The following is a 22,653-nucleotide window of genomic DNA, read 5'->3' as shown; positions in this document are numbered from 1 at the left end:
AACCCAAATAAACATCCTTGTGGGCTTATGAAGGGACAGAAAAGCAAATGCAAAATGCCTGACTTCTAGGAGTCTGTGTTCTCAATCTTTTCGGCAAACTCTGCACCTTAAACCATGCCTGGCACACAGTAGGCACACAGCAAACAACCGCTAAATAAACGCAGCTGGAAGACGAGTTCTACACACAGCGGCGCAGAGCCCCCCTCGGCGACAGTGACTAAGTACCAAGTACAGGGTGCAGGCAATAAATACACCCCATCAACGCATCCACCCCCTCGTGGAGTAACGGCAGTACCACCTCGGGTTTTTATTTAACTTCTTCCATATGCTCTCCTGTCTACTCTTCTCTCTCAGTTCCTTGAGTCAGATTTATGTTATCACGTGTGTGGAATAACCAGCTCATTTTTCACTCCTGATGCTGCCGTTTCCCCGGCATCATCCGCTCCCCGGAGCACGTTCTGCCTGGGCTCACTCGAAGCTATAGCCAGGCAGGCGTTTTTCTGAGCAGCCTTTCTGAGCAGCTGTTTACCTTTCCAGAAGTTCCACAGTGCCTTCTCATAATGAGGAGCATCAGGAACCACAGGACGGACGCACATTCGATCAAATAGGGGCACTAAATAACCCGAGTCGTTTTCAAAGTCCTGAGTTACGGCCGACCGGGCTCCTATGAGCAGCACGCAGGAGCTCATTGTGAATACTGGTAAACACTTCTGGTGGGAGACGCGTCTTGACAGCTTTGATAAATGGCTGGAATCGTCTTCCACCTGGCCCGACTCGTTCCAATCACAAGCTGCTGAAAATATCCTTTTTACACTTGCCCTTTGCTAAGTGCTGAGGCACGAACAAAAGTCCATTCCCAGGCTGGTTACCTAATTTTTATTAATAATATCTTCACTCTATCCATCACTGTTAACGAACGAGAACATATGAAGAAATTAATTTAAGCCTGGCGAGAGGAAGCATGGCAGCCATTACACTTCCCCTCCCCAGTGCACTCTGTGTCACCGGCTGCACCACAAAGATGCACGGTGACTCAGGCCGACCTGCCTCGACTTCCTCCGAGAGAGGACAGTTTCTCCTTCAGAGAGCCGTTTCCTAGGCTAGGGGGCTATGCTAGCAAAGTTTTCTTAATTGTTTCCCATCCCTGATCTCATTCGGCGCTGGGAAGGCTGTTGGCCCCTGATGCTATGGGTGCCAGGGGCTAGTCCATGGGCAAGGGTGAGCCACCTGTCTCAAAACTTCACCTGGCACTGAGGTCGGCCTTTTGCTCCCTGAGCTATTCATTCGAGTCGAGCCTCCATATTTTTGACCAAGGGTGGGGAGCAGAGGAAAAGGAAAAGGAAAAGGGTGAATACCAGGCCCAGAAACAGCTCCCTGGTACCCCTCCCATTGACCCACTGCACCAACCCAAGCTGTATTCAGGCCAACGTTTGTCTTCCTGGGCCTGTGGCATCTTGGGAACAAGACGGTAGCCATGGACCAGTCCTTCGGGGGCTCGTGTTTACTTCTGTTCAGCAAACTACAACTTCCAGGTTCAAAGTCACAAGAGATGCACGAGCATTCTGAACCCTGTGCACACCCGTAAAAAACGTGATGAGTCGCAAACAAGCGAGCTTGGATTTTCTGTGAGTTGGCCCATGGTGGTAAGTGAAAAGTTCCCGTGTTGGGGGTCACTACACGTTTTTAAAATATCTGTATTTGAAGATGTATCTCAAGCACTTCTGTGTTTAGACATTTTTGCATACGTTTTGAGTGCGTGAAGCCTAGCTGAGTAACTGCAATGCTTCATCTTTCTTCCTTTCAGGTGAAAATTTCAGGTGTCCCTTCAGTTCAAATGAGTCCTTCACAGCCTCCATTTGCAGAGAGAGAAAGAGAAATTCAATCACATTCAGTAGGCGTCCACACAAAGTAGCTCATGTGAATTATTAATGATAAATTTCAGCGGGGGGTGGGGGAACTTCTTGGACTTTCTTTGTTGTACTTTTAACAACTGAATGCAATGCTCATCAGATGTCTTCTTGTGAGATGTCACATTATTTAAATGAGAGCACATCTGACATTTCCAGAAGCACGTGCTAAATTCTGAAAAGGGAATGTTCCCGCTGATTTGATGGGCACCATTTGGGCTTTTCAAAATAAAGGTTTGGAGCACTTTAACTTTGCAGTGACTTGCATAGTTCGACACAGAGATTTAAAATACTCCCAACTACTTTAAAGAAGAACAGCGAGAAAGTTTCCTGCTTTGCGACAGAGGAACCCTCGACAAAGTGACATTTGAAAGGCACTGATGGTAGATAATAACCGCTCAAAATATACTTAGAAACGCTTGCTGTTTCATTGTTCTTTATGTATCTAATTTTTACAGGTATTGTCATGTCAAAAAAAAGTTGCATATGTTTTTCCTTTAAAAAAAAAAAAGTCTAGGGCTTCCCTGGTGGCGCAGTGGTTGAGAGTCCGCCTGCCGATGCAGGGGACGCGGGTTTGTGCCCCGGTCCGGGAAGATCCCACATGCCGCGGAGCGGCTGGGCCCGTGAGCCATGGCCGCTGAGCCTGCGCGTCCGGAGCCTGTGCTCCGCAACGGGAGAGGCCACAGCAGTGAGAGGCCCGCTTACCGCAAAAAAAAAAAAAAAGTCTAAGTCAGAGATGAAATCTAAGTCTCCACGGGACATCGTGGCGTGGACAGGTCATCTCGGGGAAATGGCCTTTACTATCTCTGGCTGCAGGCACTCACGTTCTAACAGAAAGGCATTTATTTGTTTGGGGTTGGCCCATGCTGCTCCTTCCCTTTCTGCAGTGCCTGGGACATTTACTGACACATACTGGAGCGCAACTCACGAGGCCAGACATTGTGCTAACTGATGTGAGGGGTGAGACTGGTGTGGGACGGTCCACACAGCAACCAGAAGAATCCCAGAAATGTCAGTGCATTGTTTTTTTGTAACCTGCTCCATCTGCTTACCCAACCCTCTGTATCAGATTGTGGTCCGCCCTCAGAACTCCAAAATCAGCTTCCTTTTTGTGAGTTAAACTTGGTCACGTCCTTGAGCCACCTTTGTTCCTACCTCAGGGCCTTTGCACATGCTCTTCCTTCTGCCTGGAGCACTGCCCCTGGCTTGTGAGTGGCTGGGCCTCCCTGTCACTTGGGGCTCAGCCTTTCCAAGCAACCCCCAGCACACTGTCCCCAGGTGTGTTTCCTTCCTGCTATTTATTACTCTTTGACATTAGTGTCTTTATCTGTCTATGGGTTAAACTTCAGGTTCCCTGATTCAAATGTGATGAGCTCCGTGCCGGACGAACACCTTGTCAGCCTTGATCGGGACTGTGTCCCAGCCTTGATCGTGGTAGATGCTCAGGGCTACTTGCTGCATGAGAAGGTGAACTCCGTTTAACCTAACCGACCTCTTTGCTTGAGTTCTATAGTCTTGAGCACCATGAGACTATGATTTGGTTTCTGAAGGCCTTGCAGGTCATAGATGCCAGGAGTTCAGTCCCAGCACAGCTCTGGTCTCACTGCAGGTCAGCATGTTGGTGCTCTTGTTTTGTTTTTTTTTTGCAGTACACGGGCCCCTCACTGTTGTGGCCTCTCCCGTTGCGGAGCACAGGCTCCGGACGCGCAGGCTCAGCGGCCATGGCTCACGGGCCCAGCCGCTCCGCGGCACGTGGGATCTTCCCGGACCGGGGCACGAACCCGCGTCCCCTGCATTGGCAGGCGGACCCTCAACCGCTGCGCCACCAGGGAAGCCCAGTGTTCTTGTTTTGAACAACAGTCTCGTGAGCTTGGTTAAGATGAGCCCAGCTCTGAGAGCCATCTACTTCCGGGTTACAACATTGGGTTTAAGGATGGGAGTTTGGAGTCGTAACACTGGGCTACGGAAAAGTCAGTCAGAAGTAAATGTCCCCCTCGATGCAACAGGGGGAGCCCTGGGGGCCTCGCCTGGGCCTCCCACTTCTGCCACTGTTACATCTTGTTTGGACTTCCAAGCAGATCAAGAAGCCTCCGGGTTTGATTTGTATGAAGTACTTTACCTCTCTCCTTTCCTGAGACCTCAGAGCCTATTTGTACAAGAATTCTTTGAGTAAACAAAATATGAAAACCTCAAACAAGTGTCTTGCCAGGAATAAATAAGGGCAGCACTAAATTAGATGATCGATTTTAAGCTGGCCACGTGTTCAACAGAGGAGACGCAGACGAGCATTTAGGTGCCCGTGCACACAGCATCTACGAGAGCTTAGCAGAACCTCACCGTCTCAAACGCATTCTCTGCCGGGGGCAGGACCCTCACCACCCCTGGCCACCGGGCTGCCTTTGGAAACGTGTGGAGCTTATGGGGTTGTTACAAAACGACGGAAGCATGAATGGCATTTACTGCATGGGGACCAGGGACGCGCCACATCCTGCCAAGTGCCGGACGGGCCCGCACACCTGTCCTGTCCCGACACCCCGGGGCCCTGTCGGGAATCTCTGCACATCTGAGTTCTTGGTGGAGGGCAGTGGGTGGGGGATAGGCATCCTGCATCCGCACGGCTAAAGGGAGGAACGCAATGACCTCCGGCAGGCATGCAAACATGTTCCAAACTCCATCTCTTTGCAAACGCAGCACCGTCATGAGTCACCGTAGACAAAAAAGCGTGAGGCAGAAGCACCCTTTATGCTGGTGAGTCATTTGTTTTTGCAATTAGGTCATAATTTCCCTCATGCTCTGAACATTTACATAACCACGCCAGGGAAAACTCTTAGGAGTCAGGAAGGAGAGTTGGGATGGGGGAGGGGCTTAAGTTCATCTTTTATCATAAGATCGTCACCATTCGCAAAATGTCAGCCAGGCACCCCAAACACGCACTGCTTTACCCGGACCTTGCTCTGGTCATTATTCATTTATTCATTAAACCTTTCAGAGTAGTTTACCATCTGCAAAGAGAGATGATGGCAGAAGATCTGTAGCAGAAAGTCTGCAGTATAAGCCTGAATGAGCCACTTCAGAAAATCTTTAGAAGCTTTTCAGTAGCGAAAATATAAAAACTTAAGGGGAAAAAAGAGCCAAGTTTGTGGTGGTAAATTATAATATACTAATATATAAGAAATGCAATTACATACTCATCACTTGCAGTGAAACGGTTATTATAATAGTATGGCATTATAAAAATGATAGGGTTATTATAAAATAATAGGGAATTTATCTTACCTTCGTTGCATTAAGATACAATAAAATTACACTCTGAAAACAAATGATGCCTTCTACTACCTTCACGGAACATTAGCTAGGCCTGGGCCGTCCACTAGAAACTTTCTCCCCCTTGCCCTGTCGAGGCATTGATTTCAAAGTCAGCCTTTCTTTCTTCATTTGGTCATAACATTTGAGAACGGGAGAGAACCTTCTAGAATGAGACTGAATCCCTTCTTAGTCTGCAGAGGTCCACGGTGGCTGAGAGTGGTTGCCTGACTCTGCGTGGGCTGGACAGAGACAGGGGGAGGAGCCCCAGCCTCCCAAGACCGCACTCTCGTCTGAACGCTGAGCTGAGCTGCCCCGTACACCTGAGGCCCGCCTGAAGCGCAGGCCGTGGCCGGCTCCGCAGGCTGGCTGGGCAGAGGCCGGTGTGGAGTGTGGAGGGTTTCCGTGCAGCTTGTTCCCGAGACACACTGAGGCACACTCTTGCCAAGGTGTTATTCCGAGAGCCTGGTGAAGCCATTGCCAATGGAGAGAAGAAGAAGATAACCAACTGCAAAGGAGAGCAAATGTTCAGAATGGCCCTGTCCATTTCCTCTATGGTGACAGGACAAGTGAAACCCATGTCATCCAAGTCTAGGTGGTCCCTGAAAAGCCCTCCTTCCGGCCCTGCCTGGGAGAGGAACGTCTAACCGTTGACGCCGTGGCTCCAGAGGACGCCGGGGAGGGACACAGACGTCAGGGAGGTTAGAAGCACAGGGTCCTTGCTGTGTGCGACTGAGCAAAGCTGCCGCAGGGTCCTCGTCTGGAACAGGGGGATAAGAATAGTTCTAACTGCACAGGGTCACGGGGAAAATCAAAGGGCGGAATGCATGGCAGCCCACGGATGGGTACACGGGCCCCCGGTAACGTTACATGTCTTTACCTTTGTCTGCTATTCTCTTTCTGAACAGGAGAATCAAGGAGATCCAGCGAAACCCCCAAACATCACCCTGCTCCCACTCTGGCGCCTCACTGACACCTGCAAACTTCATCAAGTCCCGACTGTCCCTGTGCCGAGTCAGAGAGGTCAACCCACAGGACCCCACCGTGCCACGCACCACCCCGCCAGGAGCGCCAATCTCAGATTGTCTGATCATGTTTCCCAGGGAAAGTACACTTATAATTTGTCAGGCTTCTTAATTTCTCCTAAGACAAAGTGACAGACTGCTCTTCCCCTCTGTGTTGGCTTTTAGGATTTCTCCGTTTGTTTTTCCATCTCGCCCACTCTTCCCTCGCTGAGCCCCTCAGCTGTATTCAACTGTCACTTCAGTATTAGCCCACTGTCTGCCTGGCAACCCACTATTATGCACTTATTTTATTACTCGGTTTCCTACCCTGATCTTGTGATTCATTTCTAACCTTTACCGACGGTAACATAACTCCTTTGCCTCTCTTTCCTTCCCCCCCACCAGCCCCCTCCACCTTTAACTTTCAGATGTCAGTTGCAGGGAAAGCCTGCCGTCCCCGGAAAACGGCCTTATCTACAGCTCCAAGTTGACAGTCTTGTTTTTTCACTTAGAGCCATAAGTTTAACCAAATCGAGAGCTGTACTTAATGTTTTCAAGTCGCTTTGAATAAGGTCAGGAGAGATAAACAGGAATCAAGAAAGAAAATCAGGTGATAAATTGGTCCCATGGGCAGGTATCGGACTCGAGACAAAGGACATTCCTTTTTCTAACCCCACCTTGCCTGATTGTGTAACCAGAAGGTTACATAAATGTAGGTCAAGGGTCACAATTCCCATGATCCATGCATGGCGTTTCTAAGTAGTTTTAGAATCGTACGGGACGATTTAAGAAGAATTAGGAACTTTCTGCTTCAAGGACGCCCCGTTCAAAGGAAACCCAATATGTAGAACATCCAAAGTTAGTTAACACCATAAGCGCTCTTCATGTCAGTGCCGGCAAGGAGATGTCGGGTCGAATTTTCTGGGGCGATGCTTGGCAAAAAAGAAGACAGGAGAGAATCTTGGAAATCACAGGGTATTTAGAGCTGGAAAGGAGCACATGGATCATTTTATCTAACTCCCTGAGGCTTAGATGAGGAAACTAAGGCCCTGAAAGTTTAAGAGACTTGCCCGAGGCCTAGAGGCAGGTCTCCGAACTCCAAAACCCAAACTCTTTCCAGCAACTCAGCACCTGGAGGCATCACTTTTATTAACAGAAATAATGATGTTTAAAAATGCTATTTCAAGTTCTTATGATCATAACCTCCTAATTCTCTCTCTCTCTCTCTCTGTCTCTCTCTCTCCCCCATAACATACAATTCACACACCCTAAAATAATTCATCCTTTAAAAGTATACAGTTCAGTGGGCTTTACTATATTCACAGAATTGTGCAACCATCGTCCCAATCACTTTGAAAACATTCCATCACCCCAAAAAGAAACCACTCACTACTCCCCATTCCCACCTCCTAACCCCTTGGGAACCACCCATCCACTTTCCATCTCTACTGATTTGCCTATTCTGTAAATTTCCTATAAATGGAATCATACGAGATGTAGGCCTTTCGGAGCTGCTTTCGCTCAGCATCATATTTTCAGGCATATATCAGTACTTCCTTCCTTTTCGGGGCTGAATAGTATTCCATTGTGTGTTTATGCCACATTTTGTTTATCCAGACCTCTGCTGATGGACATCTGGGTTGTTTCCATTTGGGGGATAATAGTAGCTGGCTGTTCTCTTTTCCCTTGTAACAATACTATATAAACTTCCTTGGTGACTGTGATGGCCCACCTTTCTCCTAATCTTGCCTGTCTGGCCCTAAGTCATGGCATAAACTAGAGACCAAATATCGCTGGGCTGACCCCCCATCCTCTGTAGCAGACGCTGCCTCTCCTGCCTGAAACCTGACCTTATCTCTAAACCACAATGTGTTTTGTGAAATGTCCCTTGTGACACTTCTGCTTTCCTCCACAGCTCGCTCCCTGTACACTCTCTCTTAAAGGTCTTTTTAGGGCTTCCCTGGTGGCGCAGTGGTTGAGAGTCCGCCTGCCGATGCGGGGGACGCGGGTTCGTGCCCTGGTCCGGGAAGATCCCGCATGCCGCTGAGCGGCTGGGCCCGTGAGCCATGGCCGCTGAGGCTGCGCGTCCGGAGCCTGTGCTCCGCAACGGGAGAGGCCACAACAGTGAGAGGCCCACGTACCGCAAAAAAAAAAAATCTTTTTAGAATTCTGGTATGCCAACCCATCCATTTTCATTTTGCAGATCTGACAGACCCTGTGCACAGATGTTTGTATGAAACCTTTCTGCTTTCCTTCTTTCCCAAATTCAATCTTCACAATTCTGAGAGGTAGGAAAATCGAAGATTATTCCAAAATACTGACACTGCATATTGAAGAAATGAACATAGTGCATTAGAGACAAAATCCAAATCTGGCCCAGTTCTGTTGACGTCCAGTCCTGCAAGCTTTCCAGGAGACCTCATGGCAATGATTCAACGTCTTAGACAGAGACAGGGAGCTAGTGCGGGTGAACAGGAATGAAAATTTCCTTTTAAAATTATTTACTTCCCTTTGAAAAATCAATAGGTAAAATTGGGTGCCCCAAATTAAATTATGTGAAGCAGCTATAAGACCAGTGTCATGACATGAACATTAGGTATCTCGGAAATATGGAACCGTCGCCCTGGTAAGTACAGCAAAAATGGAAAGGAGCTAAGTAAACCTCATCAATTGTGTACCTCTAATAGGAATTCTGACAGAGGCCGGGTTGAAGTTTACCTTCTCAGATCTTTAAAGAAAGCCTTTGCTAAGCAAATGAACAGTGCCAAGAGGATTTCTGGCGACTGCTGAAGCTACTTAAGGGCTCAAGCTGTTACCCAACACAGCAAGCACAGCGGGGATTATATATGCACTTATCTCCTGGCGGGCGTTGCATAGGCTCACAAAACCAATAAGCAACAGAGACCTTACGAAATGAAGTTCCCAGTCATTCTTGATGTTTACTTAATAGCTCCCTAAAGAATTTTCTTCAGTCATAGTTTTCTAGCCCGGTTCTTGCTTGGTTTGAAAGGAATAAAGTACCTCTTTTTTTTTTTTTAGTTGGAAAATTATTTGTGCGTTTACGCATTCAGCCAGGCCTTCTCAGAGATTAGTTCAAACTACAGTGGGGCAAACTGTTCTGGCCATGATATAGCGATTTACGAACCACTGAGTTCCACTGGTAAGGAACATTTGAAATTGGATAGTAACGCAGACCAATGTAGGCACTGGAATAATAGAAAAAAAAATAACTGAAGCTTTGACACGGTAAGTTAAGCTCTGTCCTCAAAAACCACTTTGTGGTAAGTATCAAGAGGCAGGGCGAGGTACAATTGAGAATGAAGTTATCATTAGAAAAGACAGAGAAGAGGCGAGAGGCCCGGGAATCTCGGTTCACCTGCGTGCAGGGTACCACTTGGGGAACCTATCGTCGCCCTCATTTTGCGCAGGAACCTGAGGTCCAGAGGGGTTAATTCTCATCCCCAAGATCGTAATGCTAGTAAATATCGTGGGCAACCGCACAAGGAAAAAGATAAGCTCTCCAAAGAGGTAATTCTGTGCAAAGAAGGCTGGTCTCCGAGGGGCCAAGGGAGGCTCCAGGCTGCAGGGAGCTTCAGAAACCTGGGGTCAAGGCCCCAGACCACGTGAGCAGCAGTGTGCGGACGGAAGGGCTCAAGGTGGAAGGTCTGTGTGAGGGAGCGTCCCCGAGGGAGAGGCTGAGCCTTGCTCCCCCGTAGATTATCCCCCAGATACTTGGTTCAGAGTAGTCGCTCGACATTTGTCATCAAACAGACAAAAGATAGCGCAGATTAGAAAAGGGAGGATCAGAGCACAACATCGGGCAGGGAGGCCTCCGTACAGGTGTGGGCAACGGAGCAACTTACGGAGGACCGTGGGCTTCTCCTTGGACTGGGTGAAGTTGTCCCTTAGACTAGAGCTCCTCAAGTGGGGTGATTCTGCCCTCTCCCTGGGGACATGGGTCAGTGTCCAGAGGCATCTTTGGTTTTCACAACTGGGTGGTGCTATTGGCATCTGGAGGGAGAAGCCAGGGATGCAGTTCAGTACCAGGGAATGCACAGGACAGCCCTACAGCAGAGAATCTCCACCTGAAACACCAATAAATGTCAGGGCAGAGAAGCTCTGCCCGTGACCGTCCACCTCTTCATTCCATTTTGTGCTCATCAAGCGATCTTCACCTCCTGGCTTGTTTTGCTGTGGCTGCTGGCGGTGCCACAATCGCTGCTATGATCTCCGCCACCCAAACTACTAAGGTTCCTAATGACAGTGGTGAGTTCCATTCACTGGAGCCCTTGCCATGTCCAGGCACCGTGATCACCATTCAGTATCTCACTCAATGCAACAACAAGCCTATGCAGTAGATAACTTTCTGATCCCAGTTAGCAGATGACAAGACTGAATCTCAGAAAAAAGAAGCAGCGTATTTCAGGGTATGACAGCCGTAAGAGAAATCCCCTCATTGACTCTGAAGTCTATATGCTTAACCACTGCATTTGCCTGTCTCATTTAAATCATTCAGTGCTTCGTTTTAGACCCAGAAGTTTACATACATATTTTCCTTTAATCTTCCCAACTGCCCTGTGAGTCGGAGGCAGGGTGGCTATCTTACAAATGAGGAAACTGAGGCTCAGAAAGGTCGGGTCTTGCTGGAGGTCACTAGCGGAGCTGGGACTCTGCCCCAGTCTGTCTTTCCACCAGCCACAGTTCTCTCTCATCACAGTAGCCGCAAGGAATGAGGAAGCCTGGATGGTAGAGCTGGGGTCTATCTTTCTAGAAAGGTCGTGTTTTGTCGTAAATTAAGAAATTGGCACTGATTGATATGCCAGTGCCTTCCGAGACCACTGTGGAGTCCCGACAGAATCAAATGCCTAGACCTTCATGGCGGCAATCAGACCCTGAGCCCAAGCAACAGCCTCAAGGTGACCCCCCGTCCCCCTGTGCCACCGATCGCCCTGTGACATCAACCCATGACACAATGCACTCGTTAACAAAGCACAATGCCACACAAACAACTGCAGGAAAAAATAGTATCAATGCCACCTTACAAATATTAGCGTGTATAAGTCTGACATCTTTGCAGATAGCAACCATGCAGAAAAACTTCCACTTGCAGAGTAAAGCTCCCATGAAAAATGGCCCAGTGATATCTTTAGGCATTATTATCTAGAATAGGCATCAATAGCTATTATATCCTTAACGTCTATACTGACAATGCAGACTCAGAAGCGTTCCATCCAATGAAGATGAATATTTTGGTATTGCTAAGAACACAGACGTCCTTGAAGAGTGTTCCTTTCATCAGTTCTGCTAGCTTGACTCCCACGGCTGGCCCTGTTTGAACTCCATTCTCAAGCAGCCAAACTCTGCCCGGCACTGTCCCCTCATTAGCAAAGAAGCAGAAAGCTAATTGGTTTTTGGTTTTTTGTTGTTGTTGTTGTTTTGGTTATGGAATTCTTTTTATTTATTTATTTTTTTAGCACCTTTATTGGAGTATAATTGCTTTATAATGGTGTGTTAGTTTCTGCTTTATAACAAAGTGAATCAGTTATACATATACATATGTTCCCATATGTCTTCCGTCTTGTGTCTCCCGCCCTATCCCACTCCTCTAGGTGGTCACAAACCACCTAGCTGATCTCCCTGTGCTATGCGGCTGCTTCCCACTAGCTATCTATTTTACGTTTGGTAGTGTATATACGTACATGCCACTCTCACTTTGTCACAGCTTATCCTTCCCCCTCCCCATATCCTCAAGTCCATGCTCTGGTAGGTCTGTGTCTTTATTCCCGTCTTACCCCCAGGTACTTCATGACCTTTTTTTTTTTTTTCTTAGATTCCATATATATGTGTTAGCATATAGTATTTGTTTTTCTCTTAGACACTGATGAAAGAAATTAAAGATGATACAAATAGATGGAGAGATATACCATGTTCTTATATTGGAAGAATCAACATTGTGAAAATGACTCTACTACCCAAAGCAATCTACAGATTCAATGCAATCCCTATCAAACTACCACTGGCATTTTTCACAGACCTAGAACAAAAATTTCACAATTTGTATGGAAACACAAAAGACCCCAAATAGCCAAAGCAATCTTGAGAACGAAAAATGGAGCTGGAGGAATCAGGCTTCCTGACTTCAGACTATACTACAAAGCTACAGTAATCAAGACAGTATGGTACTGGCACAAAAACAGAAATATAGATCAATGGAACAGGATAGAAAGCCCAGAGATAAACCCACGCACATATGGACACCTTATCTTTGATAAAGAAGGCAAGAATATACAGTGGAGAAAAGACAGCCTCTTCAATAAGTGGTGCTGGGAAAACTGGACAGGTACATGTAAAAGTATGAAATTAGAACACTCCCTAACACCATACACAAAAATAAACTCAAAATGGATTAAAGACCTAAATGTAAGGCCAGACACTATCAAACTCTTAGAGGAAAACATAGGCAGAACGCTCTATGACATAAATCACAGCAAGATACTTTCTGACCCACCTCCTAGAGAAATGGAAATAAAAACAAAAATAAACAAATGGGACCTAATGAGACTTAAAAGCTTTTGCACAGCAAAGCTAATTGGTTTTTAAGCTGCTGTTTCCCTGCATTCATCACTAAGACACAACAACCGGTTCCTGCTGGAGTGAGGGCTGGTCTGTACCAAAGCAAAGATTCAGTGGTCTTTTGTCTCAGTTCATGTGACGACTGCTGGTAATTGGGAAATTACCTCTAAATTCATCTTTCAAAAAACAACTGAAGTCTAGTCTAACTGCTGAAAGGTGCTTAGTCTATAACTTCCTGACAGATTGCTGGAAAGAAGCCAGAGGAAATTCTCAGAAAGCAAGCGGGCATACGGTGCCAAAGCAAACAGTAGGATAAGGGGTGTTGGCACATGTCCACTCCGGAGCCCTGCACCTCCATTCTCTGGAATGCTCCATGTCTTGGAGAGTTCGTTTGCAAGAGCTCAACGCTTGCACAGGGTTAATGAGAAGACTGAGTTTGGGGAGTTACGAATGCTGTGTCTGCCGTTGTCAAGGTCAAGACCACCAGCAGTGCCTTCGCTCTGTCCACTGCAGGAACTCAAGACTTAAAAGTGCATTATATCAACCATACTTCAATTTTTAAAATTATTTAGTTAGTTATTTTTGGCCGCGTTGGGTCTTCATTGTGGTGCACGGGCTTATCGTCATGGTGGCTTCTCTCGTTGCATAGCACGGGCTCTAGGCGCACGGGCTTCAGTAGTTGAGGCACGAGGGCTCAGTAGTTGTGGCTCGTGGACTCCAGAGCACAGGCTCAGTAGTTGTGGCGCACAGGCTTAGTTGCTCCGCGGCATGTGGGATCTTCCCAGCCCAGGGATCGAACCCGTGTCTCCTGCATTGGCAGGCGGATTCTTAACCACTGTACCACCAGGGAAGTCCTATGTTTGAAATTAAAAAAAAAAAAAACTAATAGATTTTAAAAGTTTTTTCTTTTTTTAAAAAAGGACATTGACATTTGGACTCTTCAAGTTCGCTCAGCAGATGAATGCCAGGCGCTGTTCACGGCTCTGTGGGACAGAGGGGACCAAGGTAGCCCTGCTCTCCTGGAGCCACATCCTAAGGGGAAACAAACAATAAACAGGCAAACTCATAAACAAGAATTGAGATGAAAGAGCTAATAAAACACGTGACGGTGACAGAAATCATGTGCTGCGGAGGAGTATTCTAGACAGCAGTTACACTGGGGAAAGCACACTTCCGTTGAGAAGGAGTTGCCATTTTTATGTCTGAGGGAGGAGACCCCCCAAAATGGGCATGCCTTTGGTATTTAAAAGGAAAGCTGAGGCCAGGGAGGCTGCAGCGCAGAAACAGTGGGGCAGAGAAGGAGGTGGTGTGACGGCCCAGAGGCCGCTGGCAGGAGCTGGACCAGGCGGGCACGCAGGCCGGGGCAAAGGGTTGCAATCCGGAAAGAACATCTCGGGCTCCTTCTAGATCAAGTGTCCAAGCTCGACCAACCGAAGACTGATTCCCTTACTCTCCAGCCCAGGCTGTTTAGAACAATCAAGACTAAACAGTTCCCAAGTGAGCATCTCCACAAACAGCAACCTGATGAGAAAAATGTTTCGGCTGTAATAACAGACGTGTCTTTCAAGGGAGAGACATGGGGATGAGCGGGTCACGTTTGTGACCTTTCTGGCCGTAAGAAAATCATTTCTGCTCCCTGAGAAGTCAAGATGCCGGGGGCAGCTTGCCTCCATCACCTGGCCATTCACCCGTCACCCTCACCAGAATGACACCTTTAGCATCTTTCTCCTGCCAAGTCAGTGGAAACGCAGCAGACCTTCCCATCAGCAAAAATCACAGTTACCATTATGAAGTCGAAAGCATGAATCTAGGCACCTGAGGGTGCAAGGAGCTGTGAGACGAGAGATAAGGAAAGGAGAGAACTTTCTAAAATATAAATTGGGTTGCGTCACTCCCAGGGGCAAACCCTTCCAGTGGGTTCCTATGGAACCCAAGTAGAGTCCAACTTCTGACCTCGGACCATCCACACAGCCCTGCAGGAACCGGCCCTGCCCTCCTCCACCTCCTGGGAGCCCTGAGAACAGGGAAGAAGGAGGGGGCGCTCAGAGGGGGCCTGTGTGGCCCAGGCAGACACAGGAAAAGGCAGATTTGAAGGAGTCTTGAGGGCTGCTTCAGAGTTGGACCAGTGAAGAGACATGCAAGTGAAAAAACACGCAGGGAGCAAGTGTATGTGTGTGCGCGTGCGTGCATCGGGGAGGACGGTGAGAGCCGTCTTTGATGGTGGTGAGAAAAGCCGGGGAGCGATGCGGAGGGAAGGGGGTTAGCTTCTGAACACAGTCTAAAGTCAATATAGTCTAAACCCATACGAAAGGCCCTCAAGAAGCAGCAACAGGTCCAACACCACCAGCTTCCCCTCCCAAGTTGGGAAAAGTCACTTTTCTCTGGTTAGCCCCGTTGCAGTAATTGTCACGCACTTGGGGCTGTAGCAAGAGCCCTGGGGTGCCCCCAGTCCACCCTGATTTCGTGCACACCTGTGGTTCAGATGCTCAGGCCGTGCCTGGACTCCCGGGCCCCGTGACCTCAGGCAAACATCCACGTACCCGTCGTACCAGGAGGTGAATCGGGAACGCCTGCACCGACGTGGGTGTGGTGAGCCTGACAGCGCTCTACAAAGGTTAATTATTGTCACTTCCAGGGCTCTCTTTTGAGAAAAACAATGACGTCCTAAGTTCCTAAAGCTCTCACAAGTACTCTCAGAATGGTCCACGGTGCCAACCACCCCGTCCCTCCTTTTGTGACTAAGTAATGGGAACCGATGGGAAAATAGCCCCCTTGGCTTTGGGCCAATCTGGTTCCTGTATCCATGTTGTTTGGTTGACAAGAGGACTGAAAACTTCTTTGAATTAGTTGCCACTGTTTAACACTCAGAGGAATTTAGTTGCACACTCAGGCCCTGGCTTGTCTAGAAAAACAAGACGCTCGGCATCTGTCCCTTCGTGGCTGTGGCTGAGCGGCGCTCGGAGCGCTGTCTCCCTCAGGAGAGGACACCTACCCATCTCCCGCCACCAGAGTCACCGACGTGCCTGGGTCCTAAAGGCAAATGGCTTTGCCACCTGTGTTCTAGATTTTAGAATGTATCCTTTATCCATAATAGAGGCACTTTGGGATGCTTCATGGAAGTGATCACTACTGTCACAGGATACTGGGTACGCTTCCGGGGCTGCAGAGGAAACGAATCTGGGAACACAGGGCCCCGATGCTTCCGGACCCCACGAGGCTTTCTCCCCATTCTCCACGGACACCCCTGGCACTCGAGGACCCAGCTCACAACGTTTAGCTCTCAGACGCCATCCCCACCCGCTTTGTCAGAGGCTGTCCACACACAGACTTTGGGAATGAGAGGACTTTGGAGTGTGAGCTCTTTAGGACGACAGTGAGAGGCGCTCTGTCACATCAGCATAGTTCTAGGGCTACGGTACAGCAGCCAACACGGCCCCGTAATGTCTAGATAAGATAAGCATGGGCCTCCCATGCCAGTCTTGTGGAAAAAGACAACATCCTTCCCAAGATTCCTGCCAATTCGCAAGGGGCTTAAATTCTTACGGTCATAGGGGTGGGGTAGGGGAGGAGGGTGCGTGTGCCCACAGAGGGGTAGCTGGAGGCATCCCGGGGCTGATGGTACTTGCTATCCTGATTGTGGTGGCGGCTACACAAATCTACACGTGTGATAGAACTACACATGCACACACACAAAGGAGTGCACGTCAAACTGTGAAAGTCTAAATAAACTCTGTGGATTGTACCCATGTCTGCTTCCTGGTTTTGATGTTGCACTGCAGGTACCTCAGATGTAACCACTGCAGGGGACTGGGTAAAGGGACCCCCCCGTACGCTCTTGTTTGACAACCTCCCGTCAATCTATAATTATTTTCAAAACCAACATCCTCATGGTGGCCTCTGCGTCCAAACTCCAGTTCTGGGTTAATTTCACCTGTGGACCGTTCCCCCAACCCACGCTGGCCTGCACTGCACACATGCCCACGTGGAAGCCAGCCCTCCGCTCGGTTTCTATAGGTACACAAACATCACACACACACCACACACACCGCCCCCAAACCGAGGCCCCTGTGTGTGCGGGAGATCTCACGGACGGCTGGGAGAGAGAAGCGCAACCTGCAGCTTCATAAGATGCACCTCGAAGCAACACCTTAGCCATTTCGCAGTACAGGTGACCCTTGAACAACACGGATTGGAAGTGTGTGGGTCCACTGACAGGCGGATGTTTTCAGTAGTAAATACAACAGTGCTGCACTGTCCACCGTGGCTGAATCCCTAGACGTGGATGCAGGGGACCCCCGAGGTACGTTATATACAGCCGACTGTACGTTATACCAGAATTTTCAACCCTGCAGAGGGTCAGTGCCCCAACCCCCACGTTGCTCAAGGGTCAGCTGTATTGTTTGGCCGTCCCTCTTTCCGTCCTCTCTGCTCTCTTCCTTGCACGCCCCCCACCTTCGAAAACAAACAGACAAGAAAAGGCGAACACAATAGAGGCGAATTCTCCACGTCTGATATAGAGCAGTTTCTTTATCTCGTTGAGGGTGTTGGCCGGGAACCTCTTCCACCTGCAGGCAACTTATCAAGGGGATTTTCCACTTCATGACAGTCATGCTCTCCAGAGATGTGAGGAGGCCAGCTGCTTTAGACAATGCGTCTCCCCTTGGGCGGCCTGGCCGGAGGGGCATCTGGCCTGAACAGCAGTCCTTGGGAAACCTGGTCTATCCGCCAGCCTCCCACGCATTCATCGGGGCTTCTAGTCTGGTCTTCAAGCCCCTTCCTTCCTCCCTTCCTTCCCCCTTCCTTCCCTTTTCCTTCCTTTCCTTTCTTCCTTCCTTCCTTCCATCCATCCATTCACAAATATTTGAGTGAAGTGCAGCCCTGACGACCCCAAACTGAAGAGAAGACCGTTTGCCCTGCATCTCGGCAGGTGTCCCACACACGGAGACTCTTCTGAGCCCTCTGTCACCCTAAATGCAGCCCTTGTTCCAAGTGAAAACCATCTCTTCCCCTTTCCAAAGTAATGATTCTTAATTTTAATTCTGCAGAACATATATTTTCGAACATGTGTCAACGAAAAGCCAGAGGTACTTTGGGCGTAAGTGGGAAACCATGAACAGACTCTCAGCTTCCGTTCGGGGCTTGTATTTCCTACTGCTGTATTACGGCAGGCAGCCTTTCTAAATCCTCCAAATGGAGAAGTTAAAGCAGCATTAGACGTGTGTGACGAAGACGTTACAAGGATACAGACAACTAACCTTAAAAGGTAAACGGAACCCACTAGGCATTGACTTTGAACGCTTGGCTCTCAGAACCAGGTCAGATTATTGCATAAAATGATTGCACAGCTATTCACTCAGGTCCATTCATTCAACAGATGTTTGTTGAGTGCATTGCAAGGGGCAAGCCTGATCTAGTACCAGGAAGGAACAGACAGCAGAAGAAAACACAGGACGATCTTGGCCCTGGGGGAGCATGCATTTTAGTGACATTTGTTATGAGCACACCATGAGCCTTCAAGTTTTGGAGGACATGCCAACTACTCTTAAATGCTAGGGAACAGGAAGCTGACAAGGGGCACTGGGGGGTCCGTTTTAAACAGGGAGGTCAGGGGTGGTGGTGGTGGGATGAACTGGGAGATTGGAATTGACATGTATACACTAATATGTATAAAATAGATAAGTAATAAGAACCTGCTGCATAAAAAATAAATAAATAAAATTCAAAAAACAAAACAAAACAAAAAAATAAATAAATAAACAGGAAGGTCAGGAAGGCCTCAGAGAAGGGATGGTGGAACAGAGATCAAACTTTAGGGGAGGCAAAACTTTTCCTCTGTCCTCTTAGAGTCTCCAGCTGGGCCTGAGAATTAAATTGATCTAAGACAGATTACCAGGAGAAGCACACACAGATTGTTCCACGGACATGGGCGCCCCCCAAGGGAACAAAGACCCAGTGAATGGGTCAGGTCTGGGTGTTTATCCACCGAGCTGAGCAGAGACAGGAAACTACGGAAAAGTAACAATACATGGGGAGACTAAAGGAAAATAGGAATTATTTTAACAAGTCTGCTTGTTCGGACTTCTCTCGGCCTCCACGCCCCACCTCTGGTGACAAGACTGTTTCTTTCTTCCTGGTACCGGGAGGGCACCATTCACGGGGGGGTTTCATCTCCTGCTTTCAGGAAGAAAAGGAGAGGTCAGGAGGCCCTTCTTGCATCTGCTCTTTTCCAAGTGCCTTTAGCTCAAAATAATCCTTATGCGAAAGTGGGGTATTTGGGGTGGCATTCTGCCACCCTTCAAAGTGCAAAGTCCCTGAGGGACAGCCTGCTTGGGGTGTGAGAGGCAGTAAGGGGATGTGTGACGGGAGCAGGTGGGAGAGAGGTGGTCGCCTGAAGTCTGGGGGGCGGGGGTCACCAGCTCTCCTGGCATCTGGAGGGCTCTGTGTGGGGCGGGGTGGTGTTTTGAGCGCAGGCGAGATCCTAGTGGCCTGTGTTGGGGGATGGGCAGAGGAGGATTGGAGGGGTGGTCAGAGCACTGGGAGCTGAGCAGGGACCCATCAGTGTGGTTAGCATTGACCTTGACAAGAGCAAGAGTGGAACAGCTCTTGCAAAAGCTAGGCCATCCCAAGCTGTCCTCGGTACTGGACAGCACAGGGCATCAGTCCTCTTAGATTTGAGAGTAGAATTACCAGCCTCTAATTAGCATCTAATTAGGTATGATCTAACCATGCCACTGAATTTAGACCTTTTTCTGATGCTAAACCTACTGGAGAAATATAAAAATGTAAAATAATCCCTCTTTATCTGTTCTGTGCCAGAAGATTTAGGGATGTCATTTTTTTTTAAGGCAGATTTAATTTTAGAACTAGCAAAAGAAATCTAAAAAGTGAAGTTTAAAAGGCTTGCAGAGGGACTTCCCTGGTGGCGAAGTGGTTAAGAATCCGCCTGCCAATGCAGGGGACAGGGGTTCGATCCCTGGTCCAGGAAGATCCCACATGCCGTGGAGCAACTAAGCCCGTGCGCCACAACGACTGAACCTGTGCTCTAGAGCCCGTGAGCCACAACTACTGAGCCCATGTGCCACAACTACTGAAGCCCATGTGCCTAGAGCCCGTGCTCCGCAACAAGAGAAGCCACCGCAATGAGAAGCCCGCGCACTGCAACGAAGAGTAGCCCCCGATCACCGCAACTAGAGAAAGCCTGCACGCAGCAACGAAGACCCAATGCAGCCAAAAATAAATAAATAAATAGATAGATAGATAGATAAAGACTTGCAAAATTCCAACAACCTAAATATTCTATTATAAATAACAATTGTTGCATAAATTGGTGAAAAATACTAATAAAATAACTAACATTGATTTTGTATCTACTGTATCCCAAGCTCTGTGTTATTTTCAGCACTTGATACGGATTATTTCATTTATTCCCCATAATAATAAAATTAGGAAGGCACTATTATTAGGCTCAAGTTACAGATGAGAAAATAGAGACTCAGAGAGGGTGAGTAAGCAGTCGAAGGCCACACAGCAGAGAAGCTGTGCACCACTTTTACTGCTAAGTTATGCTTCCTCTGGATGCTGAACAGCAGTTAGAAGCTCGGGCTGTAGAGACAAACGGAACACAGTCCATAAACCCTCAGCATTTATTTCAGATTTTGGATCCTCCACGGTTTTTTTTCCCAACAACAAAAAAGTAGATCACCTTTTCTTTCACACTCGTTTTAGGTACTATTTAAAGAAATTATGCACAGAATAAATCAGTCTTTCCCATCGGCCTCTTCAGTACCCCAGCCCCCAGGTGAACTACCATTCATGGGCTGGAGTACACATTTCCAGGTTTTTTCCCCCCAAGATGCTTGTTTTTGGACTCCAGCTAATCAGACTTAATGTTATAAAGCTTTTGTTATTTAGTTATCTACTTATTTCCCAAACGTTTCTTCATGTAGAAGCAGGACAAGGTAGAGGTTATAATGATAAACTTCTGGAGAGTTCCAGAACACCTACTGCACTTTTGCTTAATAGTCAAATTCCCATGCTTGTATCCTGCCTCTTCCCTTCTCATAAACATCCCACATGGTTTTAAGAATTTTCCCCTGGGCCTCCTTTGTCCCCAAACTCTTCACCCTGTGGCCAAGTCCACAAGCAATGCTGAATTGCTCATTAAATAAAAGTACCTTCGGTCTGTGTTCATACCAAAGGTCAAAGGGTAATGATCCATATAAAAACATTGTTTGCCCGACAGGTTAACTGGCAGGTTCGAAAGTGGACACTCCTTGGCAACCCACCGGTTGAAGCCAGAATGACAGCAATCACATTTCAGGCAAAGGAGCCAGGCTGTTATGTACTCTTTGGGCATGAATTATCGTTATGACACACGGAGGGGCCAACCTTATCACCGTCACAGCGGATTAAGTAATAATGTACTACCACTTGCTAGTCAGGCTTCAGTGCAATATAAGCAAATAAACACAGAAACACCCAACCATGCAGAAGAAGAACTTGGTATCTACTCTTAAATTCTAATATTTGACAAAGTAGAAATTAACTTTCCATCTCCTCTTCCTTAGCAGTGAACTGATTATAGTGACACACGCAGCTGAGGCAGTACGAACGTACCTTAGTTAGTACCAGGGCTTCCTCCTAACCTATCATGGGTTAAATTCTCTTTACCTTAAAGCAGGCCCACCGCCCGTCTCGGGAAGTGGCCCATCCAGTGTGGAGTTTGGAAATTCTGGGGCGCCAGATCACCTTTCAGAAAGGTCCTCTGAGTACCCCATTTCCCAACGATGGAGTTAGCTGAGTTAATTATAAACACCTACGGCACGAATGAACAACTGGTGAAGAAAGTAAGAAGTTTCAGGAAGGCTTCTTACAATGAAGCGGTCAGAGATGTCTCTCAATTGTTCAGGTAAATATCGCTTCAGGGCAACAGGAGAAAACCACTCTGACGTTTATTTAGGTAAGATTCCAGGATATAAAAACCAAATTCACCCTTCCTGGATGCTAAAGAGGCAAGAAAAATAGAATGGGGAAGGGCTATGGACGCCAGCATCCAGCAATTCCACAAAACACTGCCGAGGGCCCTTCCTGTCCTAGGCACACCGGATGCAAACTACTGACAAAGACCCCTTGCCGCAGATTCTCTGACAATTCCAACCTTCACATAGCATTTCACCACAGAACTCCTTTTTCACTTGGGAAGCTCAACTATTTCAGTGCGTACCACGTGCCTTATAACGATTTTGCACTCAAGTTAGGGGGCCAGGGACTCATTAGGTGGCAAGGCTCATGACACTCACTCTGGAAGCAGGGAGCAGACTGAGAATAAATTTTAAAGATGTCGTCAGCACTTGCCGGCCTGCCTCATTCAATGCCGTCCTGCAAGACATGCACTTATTATATTTTTGTTTCAAAATATTTTTATATTGATCATGTATATATCTCTGGGTAAATGTATTACATTTCTGAATAGGATTATACATTACGTCTGCTCCCCCCGCTGCCCCCGTCATCCATGCCTCCTGGGTCAAAAGCAGACCTTGGAGGTAGAACTTGTGGCCAAGAGAGCCGAGTAGAGGTACTCGAACATTTGCTTTCTGCAACCAAGTGTTAACGTGGCCTCCTACCCTTGTTCCATTTGACGTGGTAAGCGCCATACACTTGGCCGGGACCCTTCTTTCCTTGGAGCCACGCTGGCCGGTCAAAGGCTGATGATGTGGACAGCCAAGGAACAGTACCGCCCACAATGCTACAGGCCTCTGTGGCCTCTCCCAGGAGCCCATCCAGCAAGCAGCTGACAGCCACACACAAGTCCCTTGACATACTGGGCAAAAGGTGTGGCGAGCATCCCTGTCACCTGAAGGAGG

The 22,653-nt window shown here is 47.9% G+C and overlaps 1 protein-coding gene across 1 annotated transcript in view; it reads right to left on the bottom strand.

The window, feature by feature from the left end:
• PCK1 (phosphoenolpyruvate carboxykinase 1) overlaps window positions 1-22,653 on the bottom strand; it is a 58,495-nt gene that overhangs the window by 13,586 nt on the left and 22,256 nt on the right. The window lies entirely within an intron of this gene.

Source organism: Globicephala melas, chromosome 15 (genome assembly GCF_963455315.2).
Source record: "Globicephala melas chromosome 15, mGloMel1.2, whole genome shotgun sequence".
NCBI classification, from domain to species: Eukaryota; Metazoa; Chordata; class Mammalia; order Artiodactyla; family Delphinidae; genus Globicephala; species Globicephala melas.
This window is presented reverse-complemented; position numbering and strand designations above follow the sequence as displayed.